The sequence below is a fragment of the Plodia interpunctella genome, chromosome 10 (assembly GCF_027563975.2).
Source record: "Plodia interpunctella isolate USDA-ARS_2022_Savannah chromosome 10, ilPloInte3.2, whole genome shotgun sequence".
NCBI lineage: Eukaryota > Metazoa > Arthropoda > Insecta > Lepidoptera > Pyralidae > Plodia > Plodia interpunctella.
This window is the reverse complement of record NC_071303.1, coordinates 3,309,007-3,335,110: the sequence shown is the minus strand read 5'-3', so window position 1 is coordinate 3,335,110 and position 26,104 is coordinate 3,309,007. Positions and strand designations below refer to the sequence as shown.

The 26,104-nt window shown below is 33.1% G+C and overlaps 1 protein-coding gene across 1 annotated transcript in view; it reads right to left on the bottom strand.

The window, feature by feature from the left end:
• The window catches only part of RhoGEF64C (Rho guanine nucleotide exchange factor at 64C), a 151,200-nt gene that overhangs the window by 88,283 nt on the left and 36,813 nt on the right, over positions 1 to 26,104 (bottom strand). The window lies entirely within an intron of this gene.

The window sequence follows — 26,104 nt, the reverse complement described above, 5'->3', positions numbered from 1 at the left end:
ATTACCTCGGATATGACATAGACACATGTATGTATGTCTTCAGGCTAATTTAGCGATAAATATTACACTTTGTACTAATCCAAATAATATTCCATCCATTTACCAAATTACATCAAATAGATTTTGCGTGATTGAGAAATAAATATCCATCACTCACATCTAAACTTTTGCATTTATAAATTTAATAAGTCTACTCGTAAATTGAAATAATAACCAAAAAATCTAAATTTCATCACAGCGAGAGCTATAACTAGTGTTGCCAATATTTTATTGTTTCGCTTAGGGGAAACACCGAGCCCGTATATCAAAATGATCGGTAATGCCCGTAATGTCCGTTATTTGCGATAGGCATCTAGCATTTACCTTTCAGAATAAACTATAAAAAGAAGAGAATTAACTCTCTCTCATCTCCGCATACTCCTTGTTGCTTTTGGAAATGTGGCGCCGCGAATCCCTTCAAATTTTGGAGATTTGACTGTGATTTTATAACCAGCCGCCTGCCTGACGTCATTCCTCCTTGGGTTGGGATATTGTTGCCTATTAGCTGCCTAAGCTATGTGTCCCTCAGTCGCATGACATGGAGTGGTCATATTCTTGGGCGGAACCACACGCAATAAATAAGAGAATTAACTAATAGTGAGATATCGTATTCTATCTAATTAATTATTCTTCCATTTTTCTTTCGCGGGTTTCTGGAAAAAAATCATTGAAATTCAAATAACTAGTAATCTTTGTATGTTAACATTCCCATTATTTTTTGTAAATTTTAATAGAAAAAAACTATTTGAGATGTTTTTACCGCTTTTTCTCAAGTTGGTTATAACGCTGTGAAGCCCGTTGGCGTAAAAAATTGTACTGCGATTTAAAAACCGGCCTGCCAGACTGTTTTTTATTATATTGTTGCTTATCAGATACCAAGGCTATGTGTTCGTCTGACACCTCGTACGACAACAATGGATATCGTATGGTCCTATTCTAAAATGTGATTGCTTCATTTGAGTCGCTCTTCTGTCCTCTCTTTATTTTTGTGCCTTAGAGCTTAGAAAGCTCCAGATTGAATTTGCAGTAACGTAACAGCTATGGGCCATTGATAACAGATGCATCGGTCGAGATAACTGATCTATTGTGGTCTAGTTTAATATTAGAGTTTGTTATTATTAATTTTAAGTTCGTATTGATTTCGTAATTAGCGGTCCGGCTTCGCTCGGGAGAAACCATAATAAAAAAGTAGCCTGTGTAACGCCCGAATGTTTCGTTTATCTCTGTGCCAAAATTTCATCAAAATTCGGCCAAGTGATTTTTAGTAAAAATATTATAATCGTACATACTTTTTACTTATAATTAAGAAAAATAATATGTTCATTATATGCGTATGAATCCCTTTATTACATTTTAAAAGTGACAAATAAGCAGGTGTTTAGAAAGTTAATTAAAATTTCCCAAATCAACGGAGAAAGCAGTCGCCATAACTGAATCAATTCGTCGGTGTGGCCACTTCCGTCCCTCGCCCTTCACTCGTTATGCAAACTTTACAATAGCCGCCAAATTATGTTCAATGACCATTAAATTCTATGAAAACACACTTTTTATACACAATTTTTAAGAATACGTAAACATTGTGTGCAAAAAGTATATTAACTTAATAAAAGTATTGATACATTCTACATATTAAAGTAAGAAATACTTAGATAGGTAAAAAGAAGCATTAGTTATTAAACGAATATTACCAAGCAATATATTTTAAAAAAATCTTACACACTGCACGGACCTACACGGACCACGGATAATGCACAATCAAAAACACTAGATGTTGTTGAAATTTTAAATATGGGTTTTTGGGAAGTGTAACGGCAACACTAAGAAACGGTTATTTTGATGAGAAATTGCGAGCACAAACTAAGTATAGTATACATTTCAAGAAGATTCACTTAGCGAATAAAACCTGAAGATGTAACAAACAAACATACTTTCATATTAGAAGGTAGGATTAGGATTGCAACTCGATCATTTATGTTAAATTATTTATACAAATATTTCTACTCTATAGATGCTGCTATATTTCAGTTCAAAATCTTACTAATCATTTGATATACAGTGTCCCTTTACTATCAGGACCAATTGGACTATAAAAATCTATCTGGCTGGACACAGTTATATTTCTTGATAATTTCATTGCCAGTGTTTAATCAGGGATAATCTTTATGGACGCTCTAAACCGTCAGGAAGCATGAGCGATCGTTAGCTTTACAAGTTTCACTAAAGCAGATAACATCTTAATATCACTGACTAACTTCAATAAAATTATGTTAAGATAAGATATTACCGCCTGAGATAAAGATAAATTATATTTCCCTACAATTAGTAATAAAATAAATTAGATTTAAATTAGGAGCTCCCACAATACATTTAGACAAGTCTTGAAGTAGGGTCGCACCACAAAAGGTATTTCCATTACTAGTCAATAAATAAAGGTAAACGAATTATTTTATAATATCACTTCTATTTAATAAATAATGGGCTTAATGGCGTCTTATTAACATGAAAAGCTACTTTACTAATTTGTTTTTATTAAAAAATATATTGTTTTATAAGTCACGCTCAGCTAGATACAGCACTAGGTGTGCTAAATTTATCATTTAACTACGGAAGTCTTTGGACAAATCCTGGCCATTGAATTTCCACTTCGGTCTGTCATGAATTTAGATTTTTTACCGCGAAATTTGGGATCCCCAAACAAAAATCTTTCAATTGTTATATCACACGATACATTTTGCGAAACGTTTTTTAACCGCCTATAGTAGCGCCCAGAATAAAATAATTGTATTCAAGTTACATAATCTTTGGGTCATATTCATACCTAATTTCAATTCAATTGACTCTGTAGCTGTGAAGGTCGGGCAAACAGACGCCCGAGTATCTTTTTAAAGGTTCCGTTTTTTTTTTAAAGTATGGGATCCTATAAATAGAGAAAAGACAACTCGATGTGGCCTACGTTTTAATACTATAATAATAGATAGGAATTACAGGCTTTATTGTAGTGGGTAGTCTGGGACATAAATCGAGATGCTTTTGTCATTAAATTAGCTAAGCCTTATTCTGTTGCACAACTGTAATAGAATAAACGGAGTCGTGTCACTTACAATGAAAGTAGTTTATCAATTTATGCCCTATTCGTCTTAAATTTTCGCCCCAAATTCCAGAATATGTTATATCCTGCTTCTGATCTACTTTCCTATAATTTCAAAAACGATTTGCAGTTTTCAAGAGTAAAATAATAGGCTAATTCAGGTATTCACTATAGAATGACACTGAGAGTTTCGTGCGATCAGAAGTCCGAAAATTTTAATATGATCAAATTGTATACGCACAAAATTAATTCGTATATTACATGCGTGGTCATTTCCGATTGGTCGCATAGTGAATGATCCGCCAGATCACAACTTTTTTTTATTTGTTTTATATTTCATAAACTTTGCATCAAATCATATTTTATATGCTGTAAAAACCGTGCTGTAAAAAAAAATATATATTTAGTCGTGACATTATCATAATCTCAGCCACACGAAACACACTGCTGGACTTCAGAAAGATTTGCCTGTGGATCAGGTCAACCACATAGGTATAATATCTACCTACATACTTATATGTAACCCACAAGATTCATTAAAATGTGCACGTAATTTCAGAATCAGCAGACCGTGTTAAATGTTTACAACGACCTTGTTTAAAACAATAATGATGTAAACAAGTAATTAATTCTTAATTATGTGATGCCATGTTCACGTGTAGTAAATGTTGATGATAATAATAGCTTAATTGTATTTAGCTATAATATATTTTAAACAAACATAAAAGCATTAATTAAACATCAGTTAACAGACCATCGCTTATTCTGCACTTGCAAAGAAAATATTTATAAATAAAACTTAAATATACATTTTTTTTTAAATGACGAGAATTTGAAGTTTTATTTTATTTTATTGGCTGTATAGGTATTTTATATTAATCATATCAAGGGAAAATCGAATTGAAATAAGTCTAAGATAGGCACAAGGATATCAAACGATGTCATTTAATATTCAAAATAAATTTTAAATCAGAATCGGCCGCTCGTAGCTAACTTTATATTCGACATTGTATTTACTTATGAGCCTAGACCCAACAATAGAACCACTAGGGACCATTATAAAACCGTTACAGAACCTAATTGGCTGGATTCTGTGGGACAATGACCATTGCGTGGGCGGTTACAGCACCACAATGCACTGTGCATTTATTTTGATTGCATAGACTATTTTGATTTGTAGAATAGCTTTCTATGTGCTTAATAATCATTTATTATTTTCGTATCTATATTGCCGAAGTAATATTCGTAAATCAATCAAAGCTCCATGATAAAATCAACTCTTCAGCAACCTAATCTCAATAAACCTAATTGAGAAACCTAAATGCTATAATCTGGAAAAGGTACTAAGGCCTTTTTAATCGTGTCATTATAATATATTCATGTTGATGTATCTAAAGCACGTCTATTTAGTCAATACACTAGAATGTATTTTACATATAACTTAAAACAATAGAAAGCATAGGAATAAATTAAATATCGTGTTTTTAGTGAACAATTTTGTGGATTTTGCATTCAGCATCACGCTAGAAATGTTACATGAAATGGTACATTTTTACTTTTTAATTCTCCAACAATTCTCTCATAATATTATATTCTTGTTAAAATCAACCAGTGTTTTTGTTTACCTCCTAACCTACCAACAACCTGTTCGATCCCTAGGGCATCTCCTTCATTTTAGAAATGAGGAAGCATCTTGCTCAACGTTGTCTTGGTTCAGTAACCGGGCCAATCTGAAACATTTCGTTCCGTTCCGAGAAATTTTCTTACTATTGTTTCCGACACTCTGATATTCCCCAGTTAGAAAGGCATTCAGGTGAACAATCCGAGAGAAGATAAGATATAGAATCTATATTTGCATGACTAGCTGTAACCTGGATCTACAATATCCGAGGAATTTAAGAACAAACCAGAACGAAGAACAAAAGGGTACCTATCCATTTCCAATAATTTGATAAAATTCTCTAAAGAATAGGTTTCCTTTTTTGTACATGTCCCTTTTCCCCCATTCCAGTACCAGTCTCATCAGATGCATTATAGTTGCCCTCCCGCAACCACACATTGCCATCTGATTAACAATTACGTTAGCGACTCGTTGCTTTTCAACTAATTGCTATCCATCAATCGGTTTTCTCTAGATTAGCGTCCTGTCCATTCCTATTTGTTATTACGTAAATCACCAATCACCTATCAATTTCTTCAAAAATGGCTCACATTTTAAGGATATTGTTAGTTGTAAATATAACTATGCACTAAAGTGTCATATTTTCCAAGTAATCTAAAGGCCTCTGAAGTGACTTAACGGCCGCCATCTAGTGTGAACAAAAACGGATATAGTGTACACTGCATCCAATTACGACATCCTCCCATATGCATTCAATAATGAACTGGTGTTCCGTTACTTGGGCTAAATGTGGTGGTCTGAGTGGCCCAGTTCTGGAGCTTAACATATCAATGGAGACATATAGCCTCGACAGACAATGGAGAGAAATCAGTTTAGGTTGGTTTGAAATATAGTATGAGTTGTGTTTGCTTTTGAAAGTCGTTGTAAGACACTATCGACATACCTTTCCCTTAGTGGATCTAGCTGAATGAAGACTTGAAAATAAGCTAACAATTATTTGGGTTTATAGCTTGGTAGTGTCTAATAGTAAAAGCGTATTAGAGACAGTCTTTATGTTCATGATATAGCAAAACATCAGGAGTTCTGTTTATGGCCATGTCTTTGAATTAGAAAATTATGTATGGAAAAAATATATTGGCAGAAAGGGCGAACCCAAGAAATGTTGGCTCGATATCGTCAATGTCGATCCGTGCCAATAAGTATGCCGAAGACTGTGCCAAGTGGAGGAAGAAAATGTAGGAAATCTGACCCTGAGCTCACTCGCTTCATGGAATTTTCAGTGCTTTAAAATGACTCCTAATGTTCCAAACATCCAAAACCGTCCAGCAGATTTTCACCAGATGATCACGAAAAATCTGCCAAGCCAAATATTGTCATTTGTAATACAATTTGTATGGTATTTTACCGCCGTTTTAGATATAATCACAGTATCAAGTATCAATCTATAAATTACGGAAGATAGACAATAAAACGAAAAGATCAGTCTGTATATCCATCAACCTTATCTAAAAGCCACATCAAGCGACATTTGACTACCACAAAACACATTATTTCCTTTAAACTACAATAGAGCGTACGTGAATATCGTATGCATGAATGCATAAGTTCAAAGATAAGTACACAATGCACCGGTTAGGAGGAAGTAAAAATGAAGGTGCATCAAGGTTGTCTGCCTCTCACTGGCGCGCCCAATAGTCCGAGATCTCAATGTGCAATTCTAATTTTAATTTGCTCAGTGATCCATTTTGGTTTCCGAACCCAAACAGTGAAACGTGTGACGTCCTGGTTTCACTCGGGTAAAAGCATAAAAAAATTTACACCTAAACCTTCGTTAGAATCAAACTTTGGTGAAAAAAATCCGTCCGGTAGTTTTTGAGTTAATCGCGATCGTACAGACAAGCATACACGACAGGGGGACTTCTCTACATTTTATACCTAATATTACATCAAAGAAGATTTAAAGATGAAACCGTTAATTTGTTTTTGCATTTTCCATTTATTTGGTTAAGGTTATAACGATTGTGAAATTTGTGCACAGATATCAAAGCCAGAATAAGACCTTGCATCAAGATCTCGGACTAAGTGAAACAAAGTTTCTTAGAATATGCACTATTTTATATATCTTTTATAATCGCAAATGCCTGTCAGGCTTTTCGTATTATATGATAAATTGTATAGCTTCGAACCAACTATCATACAAAATGTCCTTCACATTGAACATTTCATTAGCTAAGGCAAAAAAAACTGACAGATGAATATCATAACCAGCTTTTAGATACTAACAGTTTTATTTGTTAGAGACAATGATATTTATATTAATATTGGCTCAAAGGTCAACCTGTTTTCACCTCCGGGTCTTTGTTTCTTTTTATAAATAAAAAAATTCAATAACAAGGTTTTAACTATAGCTCATAAGTGTTTGAAATACGATATATTATAATGATTGATATACTTAGGCGATAAATGGCAGTATTATGAGTAGGTAGATAAAATGTATATGGTCAAGATATAGTACTAATTTGCTGATGAGGATTTCCGGACTTTTATTATTTGGTAAAGGCTTTAATACTTACAATTACATAGCAATATAAATATTAGATTTGTTTTTATAATTAAAAGATGTATGGGCACAACATGAGCATATATAAATTTGTAGACCTTGGTGGCGTAGTAGTCATCAGTTCATCACGCTTTCCGACCCCTATCTGGAGATGGGTTCGATTCCCAACGCGGGCAAATACTTGAACTTGTGATCACTTGTGATATTTATCTGCGGTTCTTAGTGCGTTGTACCCGTTTCTGAGTTATGTCCTTCGGATCCGCAGTGCTTCTGTCGTACTTATAGTGGCGACGGGATAGCAACCTATCACAATTCCATCAATAAGCCCACCATAAAAACAATGACCTTCGAATTTCGTAACTCATGGCTCCGTCTATCCCGAAGGTGGTTCAGACGTGATACTAAAATATTATATAGGTATAAAACCTTAATATTAACATAGTTGTGTACTTTCCACGTGCAATTTCACGATCGAAAAGAGTGTTATCTTGGATCGTGTATCCGGATCGATACTGCTTCTCAGTAGATAATTAAGTTTATGATAATGCGGACCTCGTAAATGTTAACCATGTTATCATCCGCGCTTTTAAAACGCCTGCTTATTCAGGATTTATATCATAGTATCCTCGACCGCATGTCAAGTTAACTATGGATCTTTATGCTGCGGTAATAGGTGCGAATTTGCAATGACTTTGTGATGAGCCGCACAATCACACATTATAGATGACGTACATGAATTAGGTATATTAATTTCAAATAATATAAACTTCAACTACACTTTCAAAACTTAATGAAATGATACAGTTGTATAAATTTATATACAATACTTTTACCTACTCATCGAAATCTTTGAGAGGAAACTACTTAGGTTCTAAAAGTTTATTTACAAGTAACATTTCCTGACTTACGCCACAGCATGTAGTTACAGTTATTACTTGTGGTTATGTGTTCTATTTGCGGAAACTTGGATTACGTAGAAACCTAGTTATCATATTCGAGTCATATATAGACAATCGTAATGAGAAACCAAAAATAATGCCAGATAATAAACAAAATCAAACAAAAAACTTATCCTTACCCGAGGAAAGAAAACAGAGTCAGATGAAGAAAGTATTGGTTATAGGAAGAGAAAGAATTGAGAACATATAAAGAAAAATGGAAGCTTCTACCGACAAAAATCTTGGATTTAACAACTAAAAGGTACGCTTCGACGAACAGTCAAGATGAGCTTCAAAATGGAATTTTTAAGTATATAATAGCTCCAAATTTGATTCCTCCAAATTTAATTTGACTACTCCAACTAAACAGATCAAATTTCAAGTCGGTGATACAAATAGTATATAAATCCAATTCAATGTTTCATCTTACAAAAACACAAAACTTAGCACAGAATGATGTCGACCAAACTACTACACTTCAAGCAATCAACATCGCTAGTAACAATGTGAGAAACATGCGTCTGGAATGTTCTGTTAATGAGAAGACGAGAAAATATGCACGTAATGGCAGCCATGTTTTTCAATAATTGGAAAGTGAGATATTTTAATAACTCATCACGATTCTCTATAGACACGTACAGTAATGTCTATGCTTCAATAATTAATGCTAATTTGATTAAGATGTCTATGCAAGAACGGGTTGAACAAAAAACCACACCAGGTTCTTTACCTAGAAGAGCCGGTGATCTGATTACATTATTCAGACTTAAAGATAAAATACATAGGGCAATATGAGTAATATAATTTCAATATGAAAAAATCCATTATTTCATAATTACATAATTACATTTATACATATCAATGTTTTACTATTCTCATTAAACATAAACATAGTAGAACACAATTAGTGTTTTATTAAAGATTATTTCGAGATCTTAATACAATTTACGAGGTTTTAATTTAACTCATAATATAAATCAATGTGAACAAATATCTTTATAGAAAGTGAGAATAAAAGTCACGAATCGATTTAGTGCTCACGCTAAAACACTTTGAAAGTAAAAATTCTTCTTAACTGTAATAATAACAACTAAAAGCCTAATAATGTGCGAGAAAGCATTTTCACCGATATCCAAGAATTTTTAGCGCACTTAAAGTCAGAAGTAGTCACGGAAAATGACGTTCCGAGTCACGTAGCTATGAGAAAGGGTAAAAACAAAAGATGAAAGCATACTACTCCAGACAAGACAGTTCTCAGGGCTCACAATGGGTACAGTAAATAAGATTAAAGATGTAATAGCTCTGACAATTGAGTTGAGAAAGTGTTGTTACTCAACTAAGTCTTAAATAATAATTTGTAAGTCACAATTAATTATAAGAGTTCACTTTCATTGCGTTGGCTGCGTGAGACGAAACGTAATGATGAGTTGAATGCGGTGTCGTAATTTATGTAATAATACTACCATTGTATTGGTATGTATCAAAATTGTCAACGTGTAGGTAGAATAGCTATCTATATACCTAAATAATGATTTTGTAGTAGTTTTATTCTCTTTATCGTCTATGGGAAGGTAAACATCAAAGTTATGCCAAGATAAAAATGTTAATGGCTTAAAGTTTCATTCGTCAATGATAGATTATTATAAGCCACCGTACAACCCTATCGATATGTTGTCATAAACATTACCTGCTATTATTATGCCAGATATTGGGGTCCTAGATTCCCGCAGTTACATACTATCAATAGAGCTTAATCTTCATTTCAATACTAGAAGCACAAAGTTTTGAAACGGTTACTTCGACATAAATTTCACGCGTAAACGTCAAGATTCAAGTGAAATTTTAGATGAAATTTACCAAGAACATACTGTTTTCGTTCCACTAATATCGACATGAAAATCAGGCTCATGTAGTCGTCTATATTTTCAGTGACACTTCTTTTTTCACATCTATTTTAGTGCGAGCTATATAGCTCAAAATTATCTCATCTTGAAATAATATTCTCCACGACCGTATTCCACTGTATGTTCGTAAAGAGCGGCTGAGGCGCGTCATTTTTCTCATTATGCTCATATATTAACACGCGTTGTCTATAGAAGTTAAGCGCAATTAACATTATCTAGACAAATCATTCATACGGACCTTGATATTCCTTATATCTCATTGTTATTTACCTTACTTTGGAGCATTACTTCATCAATGTGTAAATGTAATATTATGTATGTACCTGAAACAATAAAGTAAATTTGTTAGTAAATAAATTTCCTGCTGTCTACTTATAAAATGATGAAACGTATAGAGTGGGTTGCACCGTCAACTTTAACGTTAAATTTAACCTGTGCAGAAAAATGCAAAGTACGCCATTTTGTCTAAACGTCAGCGGCGCGCAAGTCAAAGTCAACGTCAAAGATGACCGGTGCAATTCACCCTCAGTAAATTTCAAACTTGGAAAATATTGTTGCCGAATGTATACACTAAGGGTCGATTTTACCGTCAACTTTGACGTTAACTTTAACGTGCGCAGGAAAACGCATAGTACGCCAGTTTGTCTAAACGTCAACGACGCGCCGTTTAAAATCAACGTCAAACTTGACGGTGCAACTCACCCTTAACCTTTTAAAAACTGCATTTGTTTACGTTAGATAAAATTGATAATTGCCGAAATTAATCCTTTAATAGCCTACAGTAAACCACATGTGAAGTTTCTCAAATTGACTTTTACTGTACTGTAATAGAGGCGAATTTGCTTTGAATGTGGAAACGATGATATGCTGATGACTGTACTTTCATAACCAAATTAGTGTTAGTGTTAACTATCACTAATAGACAGGTATAATATATTGTTTTATCATAAAATCCGTATTATGTTATATGTTTGTTATTCTAATATGTTATTCTACAAGGACTGGATCATATTTCGGGAGTTGATCAAAAACATCTATTTAAAGTTTCTCATAAATCAATCGCCGATTTTATCGAATTTCAATCGATTTTAGTAAATCATGATGCATATTTAACACTAATATATTTTATAAATGTTACTAGCATCCTTTCCCGGCTTCACTCAGGTAAAATTATAATAAAATGTACACTATATAGGGACAGACATTTGGACAGCGGAAACCCACTTTGTTTTATACCATGTAGTGATTTTGCACAAAGTAAGTACCTGTTATTAATTTTAAGGCTTTATATTTTATAGTAAGTATTGCCTACTTTCGCAACCAATCAATTTTAATAAGTTTCCGATACTGCAACTAACAGACGGACAAATTATATGCAGCACGTGAACAATAATTGAAAGTTCAGTTAAATGCTTTTGCAATATCTACCAGGCAGTATTGTGATAGTTGTACAATTTATTGGACCAGTTGGTAGTACTAGTAGTAATGGAGCTCAATTTATGGTAAAGAAAATTTTACAATCGATTTATATAAATTTTAACTTTATTTTTAACTACATCATTTTATATGATTTTAAACCTTTAATTAAGCTTGGATTAGTTATGCTTTTTGTACCTCTTTCTCGTTTCAGTATTTGATATTGAAAGAACGATTTATTGATTTTCATTACAGTTTATTTAAAAAGAATATGACCTTGGATATCTTCTCTAGGACTAATCAATAATTTGCCACTAGATCTGTCAAACACCAATAAATTTTGTAACCATTGCTTTTTAATCTAAGAGTGAGTTGCACCAGTCAACTTTAACGTTAACTTTAGCATGCGCAAAAAAAAACGTAAAGTACGCCATTTTGTCTACACGTCAGTGGCGCGTAGTTTTCGTGAACGTCAAAATTTACTGGTACAAGTCACGCTAAGTATACAGATACACACATTTCGTTTGGCTAGCCTCAAGTTATGACTATCTAAATGGTCAGCTTCAAGCAGAGATTGACATTTTGTTAAGCATTTACGGTACGGACCACCCTTTGGAGTTGTGTGCAAACGAATTACACATATCTACATCACAGCGGCACGATTTTGGCATTCAACTTTTATGTGTTTCGTTTATAACAAAACCGGCTGTAACTGTTGGCGAAATCAGACATATGCCGTTGAAAATAAATGTGCATTACGTAGTTCATATGTGAGCTTCTTTATACAGCAAGGAAACACCAGCGATGTAAGTCAAAACCGCCAAAGTTTGGTAACTCCTACCGCCACCACGCTTACCATACCATCTCTGGCCGCTACAAAATAATCCCGTGGAATGATGCTAAAGCAACCAGAATTCCTTGACGCTCTGGCTTGTCCATGAACGTGCCCTTATTGTTAATAATATTAAAATATATGTATTGAGTGACTTGCAAAAGTGTTTGGTACCTCGATATCTAAGTTTCTAACCACCAAATTTCCTCATTTTAAACACATCATTAAAAATTATTACAATAAATCGTCTCTATTTCATCGACCAAGTTGATGACATTAAACGCTAGTGAAGAAGAACTAAATGCAGCATTTGCTGCATAGACATACATTTACAAACGTGTATGTACCTTATAATTAAAAAATATGTAGTCAAATATACATTTGACTAGTTGAGACTCCCTCATTTTTTTCCAGAGCGTGTTTCTCAAAGCCTTATCGGGCCCAACCGCTTAAAGGATAAAGCATATATTTTAATAGCAAAGCCATAGTTTTACGATTTACCGTCTGCCTGAAGTCTTCCTTCTTTACTACTTTTAGGTCAATCTGGTCATCCATATAATCAAATCGATAAATCAGCATAATAGGCCACATGACCTCATAGGGTAAGCGCCAAGACCAGTGAACTATAAAGACTGTTTCATATACTGCAAGGGCATTAGAAGGGTCCATCTCATTACGATCTGATTGCAAATGCACTTATTCTTAAGTTGTTAGTCATAGAGCTCATAATGTATAAGAGAATGGTGCTCTAAATGTTTGATTTGCAATCCGACGCCTACGTATCGGTTCCAAAGTTATCTGTGAATCTATTGACTTGCAACTGATTTGAACCGATATCTTTTATGTGCTCGTTCTATTTGTAAAAATAGTGAAGAACAAGTAACTAGTATTTTTTTAAATCTGACAGTTGCTGAAGGTTATTTCTTTTTATTTTTCTTAAATTCCTATTTTATGTTAACGACATGTACAAAAAGGCAGAGAAATAATTCTTGCAGAAATGACATTAAAATGACGATTTTGACGAAACAAAGATTTTGGACATAATTTATTTTCTCTAATAACTATAGTGACAGGTGATAGATGTCTACACTGGATGTAACCTTGGGGTCAAACACGGCAAAATCCTGGCAGCAAGCTGGAGGAATGCGCAGGCGCAAATGCCGTGTTCGGCGCCGACCGCAGCACTATTCCAAATGTCAGAATCGTGATTTTTGTCGACAAATATTTCGCAAACGCAGTCGGCATATGAACTAGAGCCGATACGTTTATCAACATTAATTTATAGCGAGTATTTCATAGATGTTAATATATGCAAACAGAATATTCCCCAGACACGACACAGTTTTACGCAACGGAAGAATGGGTCTTGCTAAAGGGGAGTCCGACGTAAAGCTACTGACTACTGAGATAAAAACAATAATTTAATTAATTATTATCCAAGTATATTAAATAAACGAAGTACTGTACAATGTTTTAGATACCGTAAAACAGAATATAGTACACTAAACATCTAGAACAGGGCGTGCTCCAGATAAATAAAGAACAATAATTTTATAGAAAGGGTCCATTGCTATAACCATAAAGCTAACTAGGAAGCGACTGAAACCATGAATAAACATGTATTTTAGCGGAGAGAAAGATATTCCGAGTATTTGACATCATTTACAGATAATACTTATATTTTATGGTGTTCCAACGAAGTCAATGTATAATGCAAATGCCCTATAAATTCGAGTTTCTACTGGATTTAGCCGACTTTACAAGCGCGAAGACTCAGCTATCTAATGTACTTATAATGCTACCATTATGTTCTATGGAAAGTAGACAGGGTCATTTAAACGAGACCCGCATGACTAAACTAGTAAAAATTACTAACATGACAAAGTTGGAGAAGGCTTAGCTATTATTAAAGACAATAGAAAATAATTTACAATGTACCTACTACAATGTACATGCATGGTTTATTACGATAAATGTAGAACTGTACTGCTTTTGGCAGTTGGAACGAACGACATATTGGTAACTATACAAAAATGAAACTTCCATAGAATACAGACAAAAATGTCCAATAAATTTGTAATGATAGTCTTTTATAGAGTGACAAATGCCCAACGAACTTGAAAGACTTATTATTTATACAAGCAACCCGTCTCGGTTTCGCTCGGGTGAAATCATAATAACTACATACATTAAACGACCTCGGTGGCGCAGTGGTAAAGTTCTTGCCACTGGACCGAGAGGTCCCGGGTTCGATCACCGGTCGGGTCATGATGGAAAATGATCTTTTTCTGATTGGCCCGGGTCTTGGATGTTTATCTATATATGTATTTGTTTTAAAATATAGTATCGTTGAGTTAGTATCCCATAACACAAGTCTCGAACTTACTTTGGGGCTGGCTTAATCTGTGTGATTTGACCTAATATATTTATTTATTTATATAAAGTTTAAACATTATAATAAATTACATACCTAAACCTTCCTCTTGAATCACTCTATCTATTAAAAAACCCACATAAAAATCTGTTTTGGTATATATTGACATATAGCGGAAAGCGACTTTGGTACCTACTATGTAGTGATCACGATACTTTTGAATCAAATTCGCATGAAACTACGGTCTTTTAAAACAAATTTATTATTTCGAAGAAGATTTCATTCAATAAAACAAAGACCTGCAAAGAACGATATTGTCTTATGAACAACTGGGTCTGATCAGGGCCAATGGGGTTTTGATCGAGGAATTTGTATTGGTCACGGTTGACCTCGACTAACGGAAGAAAGGTAACAACTTTTATTTCAACTAGGACGGCAAATGCCACTTCATGCTCCATTTCTTTCGATCCACTTTTGTTTTTGACTCTTTAAAGTAAATAGCTCAATGTTATTAAAAATCTAGCTTTTTGCGGCTTCGCTCGCGTTTATTTCGTGCGTCCACTTATTCGGGTCTAAGCAACGTATCGCAATGAAACCTAGGTATACCAGAGTTTAAGTCAGACCTTCCGCTACACAACTGTGAAAATTGCACCAAATTCCATCAGTATTTTTTGCGTGATGCGCCAACAAACAAACAGATAGATAAAAAAAAATTCTTAAAACAATGATTTTGCTTCTATTAGTCACATAAAGTAACCTCTTAATTATTTTTCTTTAATTGTCTCATATATACGGATATAGTCCACTTACAGTTTTAATATATGTAAAGATTTCTTGTTATATTTACAAAGAAAAGTTTACAGAACGAATACCTACCTATTTTTTTATTTTCAGCTTTTAGCTTGTACTGCTATAAGTTATGTTTGTTTTGGAATCCTTTTTCAATATTTGCTAATTCGTTATTGAAAATGGACTATACAGTTATTTCTGTGTACAATTTCACCGCTCAGCACTTTGCAATGAGTCAGGAAAGGTCGACGTGTTTCACAACATTTGGGTCCTTTGTGCTATAGTGTTAGTATATCGCAATAAATAGAATGATTAGCAATAGTACACAAATAGGATAGTCACGAAGTTTGGTAATGTATTGATGTCAAGCGAGTCGGTTTCTTTGAAACTGTAATTTTGTCCTTCTTTAGTTTTATCTTGTAAAACTGATAATAGGGGCCTACCATCAATTCATTTGAGTTTAATTAAAATCACATCTTAATTATTAATTTGTAAGTTAGTTCTAATAAATTGTATCTAAAAAATATGCAAACCTAAAAAGTAACCCCAAATACCCTACACCACACGTATAGTCGCGTTTTGCATATAATGTGGCTTTTAATTTATAAGTATGTGTAGAAAATATAGATATAAATATATCTACCGAACAATATTAGAGACTAGGTACAAAAAGAAGAGTAATTTCTTTGTTGCATGAGGAAAAAATAGGTCCTATATTTATCATGACATCCTTGAGTTCCGACCATTCAAATTAGCATTCATTTCGTACAAGACAGTAATACAATAATTTGTTATGGATATAAACTTTCTGATTGTCGAGTCACGAATATGGGTTATTTTTTTATTCAAATGTGGCCTATAAAACTTCTACATACACTTCGTTATAAATCATAATTACATATTTTGCTCAAAATGGCTTCTAATACAAAAGATATAAATCATATAGTTAGTAGTATAGTACCTTTACCGACTGAATATTGTTTTTTTTTATATTTTTGCTGTAATTTATTTTATGATGTCATGCAATATCTTATCATATAAACCAAGTAATCAACTTAGACTTGTTTGGGTGCTTAATTGAAACGTTTTTTATAAATGTATTGAAACTAATTACAATAGTTTTATACTTAATTAAAGAACTAAAAATAATAGGAAGCTCGTCGGAGATCCTACGACGGGAGCGGTCTATCTCTTGCAATACCTATTATTTGCTCTGCGCAAATTCCTAAAGCGTTGACATGCATCTATTGAAATAAGCTTGAAATGCAATTTTAGAGGTTTACGTAGGCAACCCTGGCCAAGGGTGATTGCATGACTATTTACTAGCTTGTGTTTTTATCTTGCAATATATGTATGAATGGCAATATATTTTGTTCGGATGGAACCTTGCAAATGAATTCTTAAGCAGATTGAACCATTGGGCTTCTGCCCAATGGTTCAATCTATTTCAAAATTATATTGTATTGTGTTCAAAACTTCTGTTTTGTACACAATTTCGATGACCATACATTATTATAATATGATCAAATAGTGACCACACAGACCATAATGAAAAAGCTGGTACTATTTTTTTTTGGTCCAATCACGTCTAAATTTCAAGTCGATACCTACTCTTAACATTCTCGATCATAATGCCAAGTTGTTCACATAATCTGAAGAATCAATTATCACTTTCGCCAGCTGTCGTGTCAACAAGTTTCTTTACAAAAGACTACGCTGATATGACAGCTAAACTCGTTTTCATAAATGTCTGATGCATTTTCAACTCTATCCCGTTTACATAGGGAATGTTTAAAATTGTGAAATATTGTTGAAAACTTTCTTACGTCGGAATATAAATACGCATTTCTCTGATTTATCCCGCATATCCCATGTTGCGTAATAAGTGCAGCACGGATTCGAGTAAGTACGTTTAAAGTATAAATAAAAAGTCTGATTTTAAGGCCAATTATTTCTACTGAACGCCATCCATCAATAAATATAAGGCTTCCAGTAATGAAAGTAGAATAATATCGACAATTAAAAAAAAATATCAGTAAAATGTAACACCTTTTAATGTTGCGAAACAATTTGGCATATGAAATGGATAGATTTAAAACACATGCCTAATCATTACATAACAAATATATTCACTCCGAAACGTCATATTATGCGAAATAAATTGTGATAAACTGTTTATAGATGATGAACATCCTTCAATATTTTTTTTATTAAGATCAACGCACAGGCGACGGAGCGTTAAGTGAAACGCTTTCTTTGCTTCGAGACACGAGACGTGGCCAAGCCTGTGTTTAATTGAGATATCAATTAATCGGCATTTAATTTTACATAGCTGCAATTAAAATCTCCTTTACGAGCCTTTTTCACATTATATGGGGCCGGCTCTCATAGTTATTATTTTTCATAGTGTCGATTCAACGACGAACGGCAAATGTTTATCTTAGAGGGACTATTTAAAAAAAAATTATCAACATAATCGACACCCTCTGCAAAATCGACACTCTAAGACTACACATTACTAGTTAACTAGGTAAATAGCTGGGTGAAACAGTGCTGACTGTTGCTTAAACTGCAAGAATTCAATATTTAGAGAAAGTTCAAATAAAATCCATAGATCAATTCAACAGACAGACGTAATTATAATATTATAAAATTAAAATAAAACTTATGCTCACGAGCAATCTATTGCGATCAACATTTACGTTCCAACATATAATTACAGATAATCAATAATCACAAGAATGTGCAAACATATAATTCATCGCTTTTCTAGTTAATTATTCCATATTGCGTGTGCTGACAATACGCCGGATACACGGTCCGCTACGCTCATCTAAACAGACATACGGACAAATGTATCGGATGATAGTAGAGGATGTCCGTTCGTCTGCCTTGGTTGTTATGATTGTTCCTTATATTACATAAATCCCCGATACAAGGACTTTTAAATGTTAATCTGATCTGGTGCTCTAAAAGTAGAGACCACGTTGTAGATTTTTTATTTCCGAATATTACAAATGCTAATAAGTGAATCTAAACGTAATATTGAAGCGGTGGTGGTGTAATGGTTAAGATGCCCGCCTGTGGATCGAAAGGTCCCAGGTTCTGATCCTACTCGTGCCACATGAGTTTGTATACCAATCTGAGTCATGTATAGTAGTTTTCATCGACCACCACTTGCTTCCGGTGAAGGAAAACATCGTGAGGAAACCTGCACACTGGTTGATTCAATAAGAATCAACTTGTGTGTGAAATGGAGAAGGCATGGCAAACCACGCCAAGAAAGTTGTTGTGTGTTTTTAATTCGACGTAATGACCACGACCCTTAGCCATGAGGAATACGACTATGAAGAAACGTAATATTAGAAATATAAAAAATAGATCTAGAGATAGTCGAACGGTCGTAGAGTGACATTGGCAGCTTATACCAACAGCTAAAATTAAAATAAGTATATACAAAAATGTTGTGTATAATGGATTAAAAGTTTTAATTACATCATCCATTAAGGAAGGTAATATGGTGCCCATGCTATAATTCACTATAGGAGTAGAAAATAGCCTGGAACATCACTGTGTTGCACAGAAGCATAGCCGAAGGCGCATCTAGCTATTATAAGCACGAACCATTTTCGTAACCAAGGTTATCCCAGAAAATACTGATAAGTATAATTATAACATGGTTTTGTATATTATTAAAATGTACAATTATAGGTAAAAATTGTAAACGGTCTGTTCAAGCATATGGTGTCTTTATTGTCAATTTGAAATTTTCGCGCATTTTATTTCGGCCAAGCGTAATTTATTCCAAAGTGACGTAATTTTATACTTTTAAGTTACAGCTGTTACTTTTTAGCAGCTGTCAAAAGTGCTTCCTACCAGCTGGCTGTATGTAGTAAGGTTAATAATAATTAGCTGTTTTAAACAATGTTCAACGTTTACACAAAACACCTTGTCATGGCAAAGACTATAGGTATTATATGCAGCATATACATCAAAATATAATGTAACCAATATTATAAAAGCTGAACTAAGTTTGTTTGTTACCTCTTCACACTTTATTTATTCAACCAATCGTCTCGAAATTTCTCATATAAAGTTGGGAGTACAGAGAAGGACGTCTCATCTTATCACGTCTCGTCTTGGCTTTGTCTATCCCGTAAGGTAAGGTATTCCTTACGGGATAAGCAGAGCCAAGAGTTGCGGAAATCGAAGGCCATATATAGCTGTCTCACTTGTTTATTAAATTGTGGAACAGTACACACACCTGTGGTGAGTATAGGTGTAGGTTTTGGACCTACCACATTAAGTTAAACAAAGCTTTTAAATTGAAGGTTTGTGATAGTATAATCCGATTCAATCTTTTTCCAAATTGATCATTTCCTTATCTTTCCCACCGTCATCTTACTACACAAATCTTTAGCTTTCATGATCACATTTTGGTCGTTCTCTCCCCCTATATCCATTAACCTTAATTTCCAAAGATCTCTATTTCAATTGCATACAATTAGACAACAAACAATAAATAGGATAGCTATTGAATTTTTAACAAAAACGCGGCGATAAAATTGCATAATACGATCATCAATGTTGCATGACCGCAGAATCGCATGTCTTAACTGACGTTCTATTAAAACCGGTATTGAGGGCTCTCGAATAACGAATACCTCAATTACAGGGCAGGATCTCAGGCCAATTTGCCTTGCCATTATAGAAACCTAAATCTTATATTCTGTGGAGCTAGCACGATTTTTTGTGTTATGTTCTCGCACATATTTGTGCAAGATCATTTATGAGTTAGTTGTTATGTATTCTACAAGTAAATGATATTTAAGACCGGGAACGAGACACGAAATATTTATGTTTACCATTAAGTAGTCGTATAAGTTTGTTGTAAATTTATTGTTGTTGTTGAGGTTATGTATTCAGAATAAAGAGCAATAGTTTCTTTTATAAAGCTGCCTTAGTCGATTATATAGGAACATTGCGAGTTTCTCCTGTCGCGCATATTATAAAGGGTCGAGTTCGTCACACACTAATAATGAGTTTAATGGAACTTGTCAGATGTCACATCACTAACTCATCCCTTGTCTATGTGTGTGGTGTTAGCGCCTAAACAACTGTATAATGTGCATTTGCATTTATTAATAAATGAGACCTTTTAATATATAACAGAACTAAAATGAAAATATAATTTTATATTTATTTTATTTTATATTTATTGCTTTCCTTTTTGAAATGAGTTTATAGTTAGCCGTTTGTGGTTTCAACTGTATTTTATATAATAAGGTATTTCAGTTTTTATTTATTTGCAGCAAATTCATTTAAGTGTTATAATAGTTTTTGAACAAAATTTCAGATTTACACATTATTATAAAATGGCCAGCGTACTATATTAATTTTATATAACTAGATATTTCGGTTTATATATATATACATAGTTTTTTAACAAAATTTTAGCAAATTATTACACATTATTACAAAATATTCAGCGTACTAAAATAATTAAATCTACATTCCAACAAAAATAAAATCAACATTATATGGAATAGTAATTACATACACACACAGCTGTTAATTAAAAAAACTCAGAATTCTAATTGATATTCAATGGGAATAGTTCTAATATACAGGGAGATAATGGTACATTGTTCATATGAGAACAGTCTCGGTTGGTTGAGTTACCGGTTGTTACTGGTTATGACCTTAGGGGCCGGGGTGCGGGGGGTTAACACCTAAGTAAATATTACAATTGTATTTTCTTATAAGTTAACTGCTGCAGCGGGAATATAAGAAACAAAGTTATAGGTCGCTCTCATCTAGCCATATATTTATGGTCAATGTGAAATTTGTTCAACAGTAGCGACGCGCAAATACGTCAAGATAATATTTTTTCAAAATGATTCCAATTTTTGCCGTCGAGCCAAGTATAATCATATTAAACATTTAAGACTACATTATATAAAAATATTAAATTAGAGTTTAGTATACTTATATTAAATTATGATAAAAAGGTTATTTTTTATGGCAACCTATAAATGTATATTCTCAAATAATGCCTTATCCTAATTGCTGTATTCCACATATATTCGCAGGATTTTGTCGTTCAAAGTTTCAAGAGGTATGAAAGACCGTTATATTTTGTGCATATCTCTAAAGACGTGCTTTCCTGAGAATATACTTATGTACCTACATTAATAAGTCGTTGAACTTCCTCTTGGTTGCTTGACCCACTTAACGTGACCAGTTTTCGCCGGATTTACTTGTTTTTTATTAAATATTTAATTATTTAACGACCGTGTAATCAAACCGTTTGTTGCAACAAAGAATGTACACAAGGAAGCTATTTTTAATATGACTTGAAAATCTTTTCTCATCGTCAAAGTAAATAAAACTTGAGCAAATTTTTGCATCGTTTTTCAACTTCATTACAATAATTTCCAGAAAAGAAGTATGTATTTATGTGGTATTTATCTATTGAAAAAGTAAATATACTTTTAGTAAAATACAAAAAAAATATATTTTTGATACATAAAATATTTACGTAAAATTATTTCTTGATATTTTAGATAATACATAAACTAGTCGTAAATTAATATTTCAACCTCATATATTATTTACTTATATCATGTTTAACAGTTACATTATAACTAACTTTCGGATCATCCATACAAGTTGTAAAACGAGTTTTGGCGGTATTTATATCCGTCCACAGATTAAGTATATGAGTTTTGACAGCCGTCAAATTATAAGTTACCATAATGTAGGCGCCATGATCGATTGTCGATTATAGCAATCGATTAAACGCGTAATTTCCTCTTATTTTGTGCTAATGTCGCAGAAATAAACTATTGATAACTAGAATTTTTTTTTTTTAATTTTAACTGTTAATTAGATGATGAAATTATTTCTTAATTAGAAAACATTTTTTTATTTCTTATTTCGTAATACCATTTCAATAATAAATAAACAAAGAATTGAAAATTATTAACAACTAGCGACTCGGCCTAGTATAATTAAACGAGGTCTATAAACCATTGGTTGTTTAGACAAACTATTGTCTAAACAACAGCGAAAACTGCATCAAAATACATTGTGTGATTTGAAAGAAGAAAGCTTAAAAACGGAGGGCGACTTTTTTGTAATATGTAGTGATAATAATATATTTCGAAATACCATTTTAAACAAAGAGAATTTAAAATTATTAAAAATTTCGCACACATGACGACACTACAGCAGACAGGGGTCAAACATTACGAGACGATGAGGTCATTAACACGACTCTTTCTCATTTTCTCTATGAATTTCTAAACAAAAGATGTCAAAGCAACTGGTTTTACTTGAATAATATTAGCTCGCATTTCCGGCTACAGATAACGCATGTGAAACGATAAGTTTTTGTAATTTGGCAACTATGACTACGACATAAGGGTCTTTACAGAATTAAACAAGTACATTTTATCAACTCTTAACAGGATCTACGGCTTGTTAATTTAACATACTTACGGTTTGTTGATAAGAAATGTGCTAAAATATCTTGAAAGGTGCATAAAATTTAAATTCGTGTTGGAAATAATTTTGAGTTTAATTCGAAATTCAATTTTTTTTACCGTACAATTTTATATCTACAATAAAAAATTAATTTAAAAACTTAAGTACCTACTTAACAATCTGTCAAACAAAATGTGCAATATTGTATAACGAATACTTTCGTAAGTACTTTCGCTCGAACTATCACCACCTAATTGCATAGGATGATGTTTAATTCAATATTCCTACACTATGATCTGCGTCCAATTAATAAAAGCCATTCAAAACAATTAGAAGGAATTATAACCGGTTATAAAAGAAAACGCCTCGAGTGTTGTGTCGGTATAGCACCTGGCACTTTCACGATAACATCTTATATAACAAGGTCTGGGTCATAGAGGTAAGAAATCTGACACAATCGAAACGAAAGTTCCGATACAATGCCTAGATCGAATGCAGATAGTATTGAATTGGCCGTGAATGGTTTATCTTAGATCGAAGTCCGAAGTTGATAAATTGAATCTGCAGTACATACAAGAAGGAAAATCGTTTGGTTATGTTAGGTTTTGTTAATGTTACTTCAACCTTAACAATGTTGATGCAAATAATTTTGATAAACGGAAATGAGTTCGCTGTGGATAATTGTCTTAATAATACAAACTCACAAGTCTATTTTTAAAGTTCCCTCTGATGGTCTTCCTTATAGCTGGTATGGAAGATGTCATTCTTTTATCTATGGTCATTACCCATCTCGCAAACCAAATGCATGCTGGGTTCATAGGACTACAAAAACAGGTGAACCAAGCAACGGCTAACGTGCCTTTCGACGCACCAAGCAAGACGAGATAACTTTTTCGGTCACCCATTCCATAACCAACCATTGCTTAAGTTGCTTAACAGCCATCAAGAGAATTATCCTCTTCAAATTAAATTAAATTCTAGACTATTATTCTCTTCAAATTTTTGTTAAATGAATACTTATGTCCAACATTTATCTCACAAGGATATTTGATATTATATACTTATCGTGTTACTTCCCCTGAACACTTCCGATGAAGGCGTGCGTATCGGATACATAGTTTTATGAAGGTTGAACAACCGATCTGTGTTCTGATAAACTAAAACTGATTCCACTGAACTAATTTTTGATTTATCTATTAGAATATTTAATTTTCGGTAAGCTTTCGTTTGTCTACGGCTTATTAGATGAACAAAATATAGCTCGGTGAGGACAACACTGTAATGAATATAGACTAGAAAATTACATTTCATTTTTTTTCAACTGTGATCGTATATGGAGGGGCCTGCGGCCTGTCTCATAAAATTCTCCAAGAAAATCCATACTAATAGTACGATTGTGAAAGTGTTTATTTGTCCTTTATTCACGTTAAAACAGAGTGTTGAATTGAGTATTTTTTTGGTATACTTCGAGACAGTTGAAAGAGCTGGCCTGTGGTCTGACTACTAAAACTAAGATCGTGCGAATTGGAGAAGAAAAGACAGAAAAGCCGGTATAACTCTTAAATAAGGTCAAGAAGCAGACCTGATCATGGAGTCATAAGTTCCAATAGTTATAAAATACCTAAAGAATATAGACACCATAAATGTTGTCAATAAGACAACGAATAGACGAACGAAATCTTATTACCTCTCTACTTGATTAAACACTGGAACCCAATCGTGAAATGCCGGTCTAGACGTTCTCACACTTTAAAGGTCATCGCGGTATTAATAAACCATTATTTTACCAGCCGCTGGTGATTAGTAGACATGCTACTGTATTACAATGAATTTTAACCCCCGACGCAAAAAGAGGAGTGTTAACGTGTCTATCTGTGTATCTGTCTGTGGCATCGTAGCTCCCAAACGAATGAACCGATTTTTTGTGTCATAGATAATTTTATCCCGAATGTTTCATGAAAATTGGTTCAGCCGTTCAAAATGAATACTGAAAGTCGGGGTTTTTTAATTGTTTAACAAAATTGAATTTATTGAACCAAATAGTGCATAATAACAGCCTGGTCAGAAAAGGCCATTTTGGATGAATCCCATTTTTTTTTCTATCCATTAATGCTATGAATGAATAAAACAATATGGTATTATTATTATTAGTAGTTAGTAGTACTCTTTGGGCACGAAACTATAAAAAATTAATGAAAATAATAATAAAAAATCTAAAAATTGTGGCGTTTGTCTAATTAATATTGCACATATTAATCATGATAAGTTTCCTAACTTGTTGTTTTAAAATTAGTTTACATTAGCAAAATCGAAATCGTCGTTTTTTGCAACCACATGAATATTTATGTGCCCGAATTATTTCTAATGCCGACACTAATGAGATTATTCAGATAAAGGTTATCAAAGAGAAAACAAATGGCCCATGGGATGTGTGAACATCCTTGATTGATTTATAAATTTATATTTTTTTTATGGAAATAAGATATTAGACAGAACTGAAAAAGTATGGCGTCGCTTGTTATACGATACAGAGCCTATTTGAACAATTTCTTTTTCATCGAAAACAATTACACAAATTTACTTTATTTGTGTTTTATATGTTACTTAATAGTTTTATATTTTTATTTATAACTTATTAGCTTTTGCCCGCGGCTTCGCCCGCGTGATTTGCCATGGGAGCAGTTATTTTTCCGGTATGAAAGGTAACCTATGTCCTTCCCCGTACGTCAAGCTATATGTATGCAAAATTTCAAGAAGATTGGTTTAGTAGATAGCGCGTTTAGTAGATAGAAATTGAAATGACATAACAAACCTATATCTGAAGTTTATTTACAAACAATGAGATGCTTTTTGCATTCAAAAATTATGACGCACGCAACAATATACAACAACATATGATTTTATTATACAATAACAGTTGAGATTAAGTAAAACAACAAACAAATGTCGTTCATATTGTAAATAGTAATAAAGATAACCATATATAATGTATATATGGTCACCTCAAATTTGTAAAATTATATTATCTTTACAATTTTGTAATTTTACAAGGATA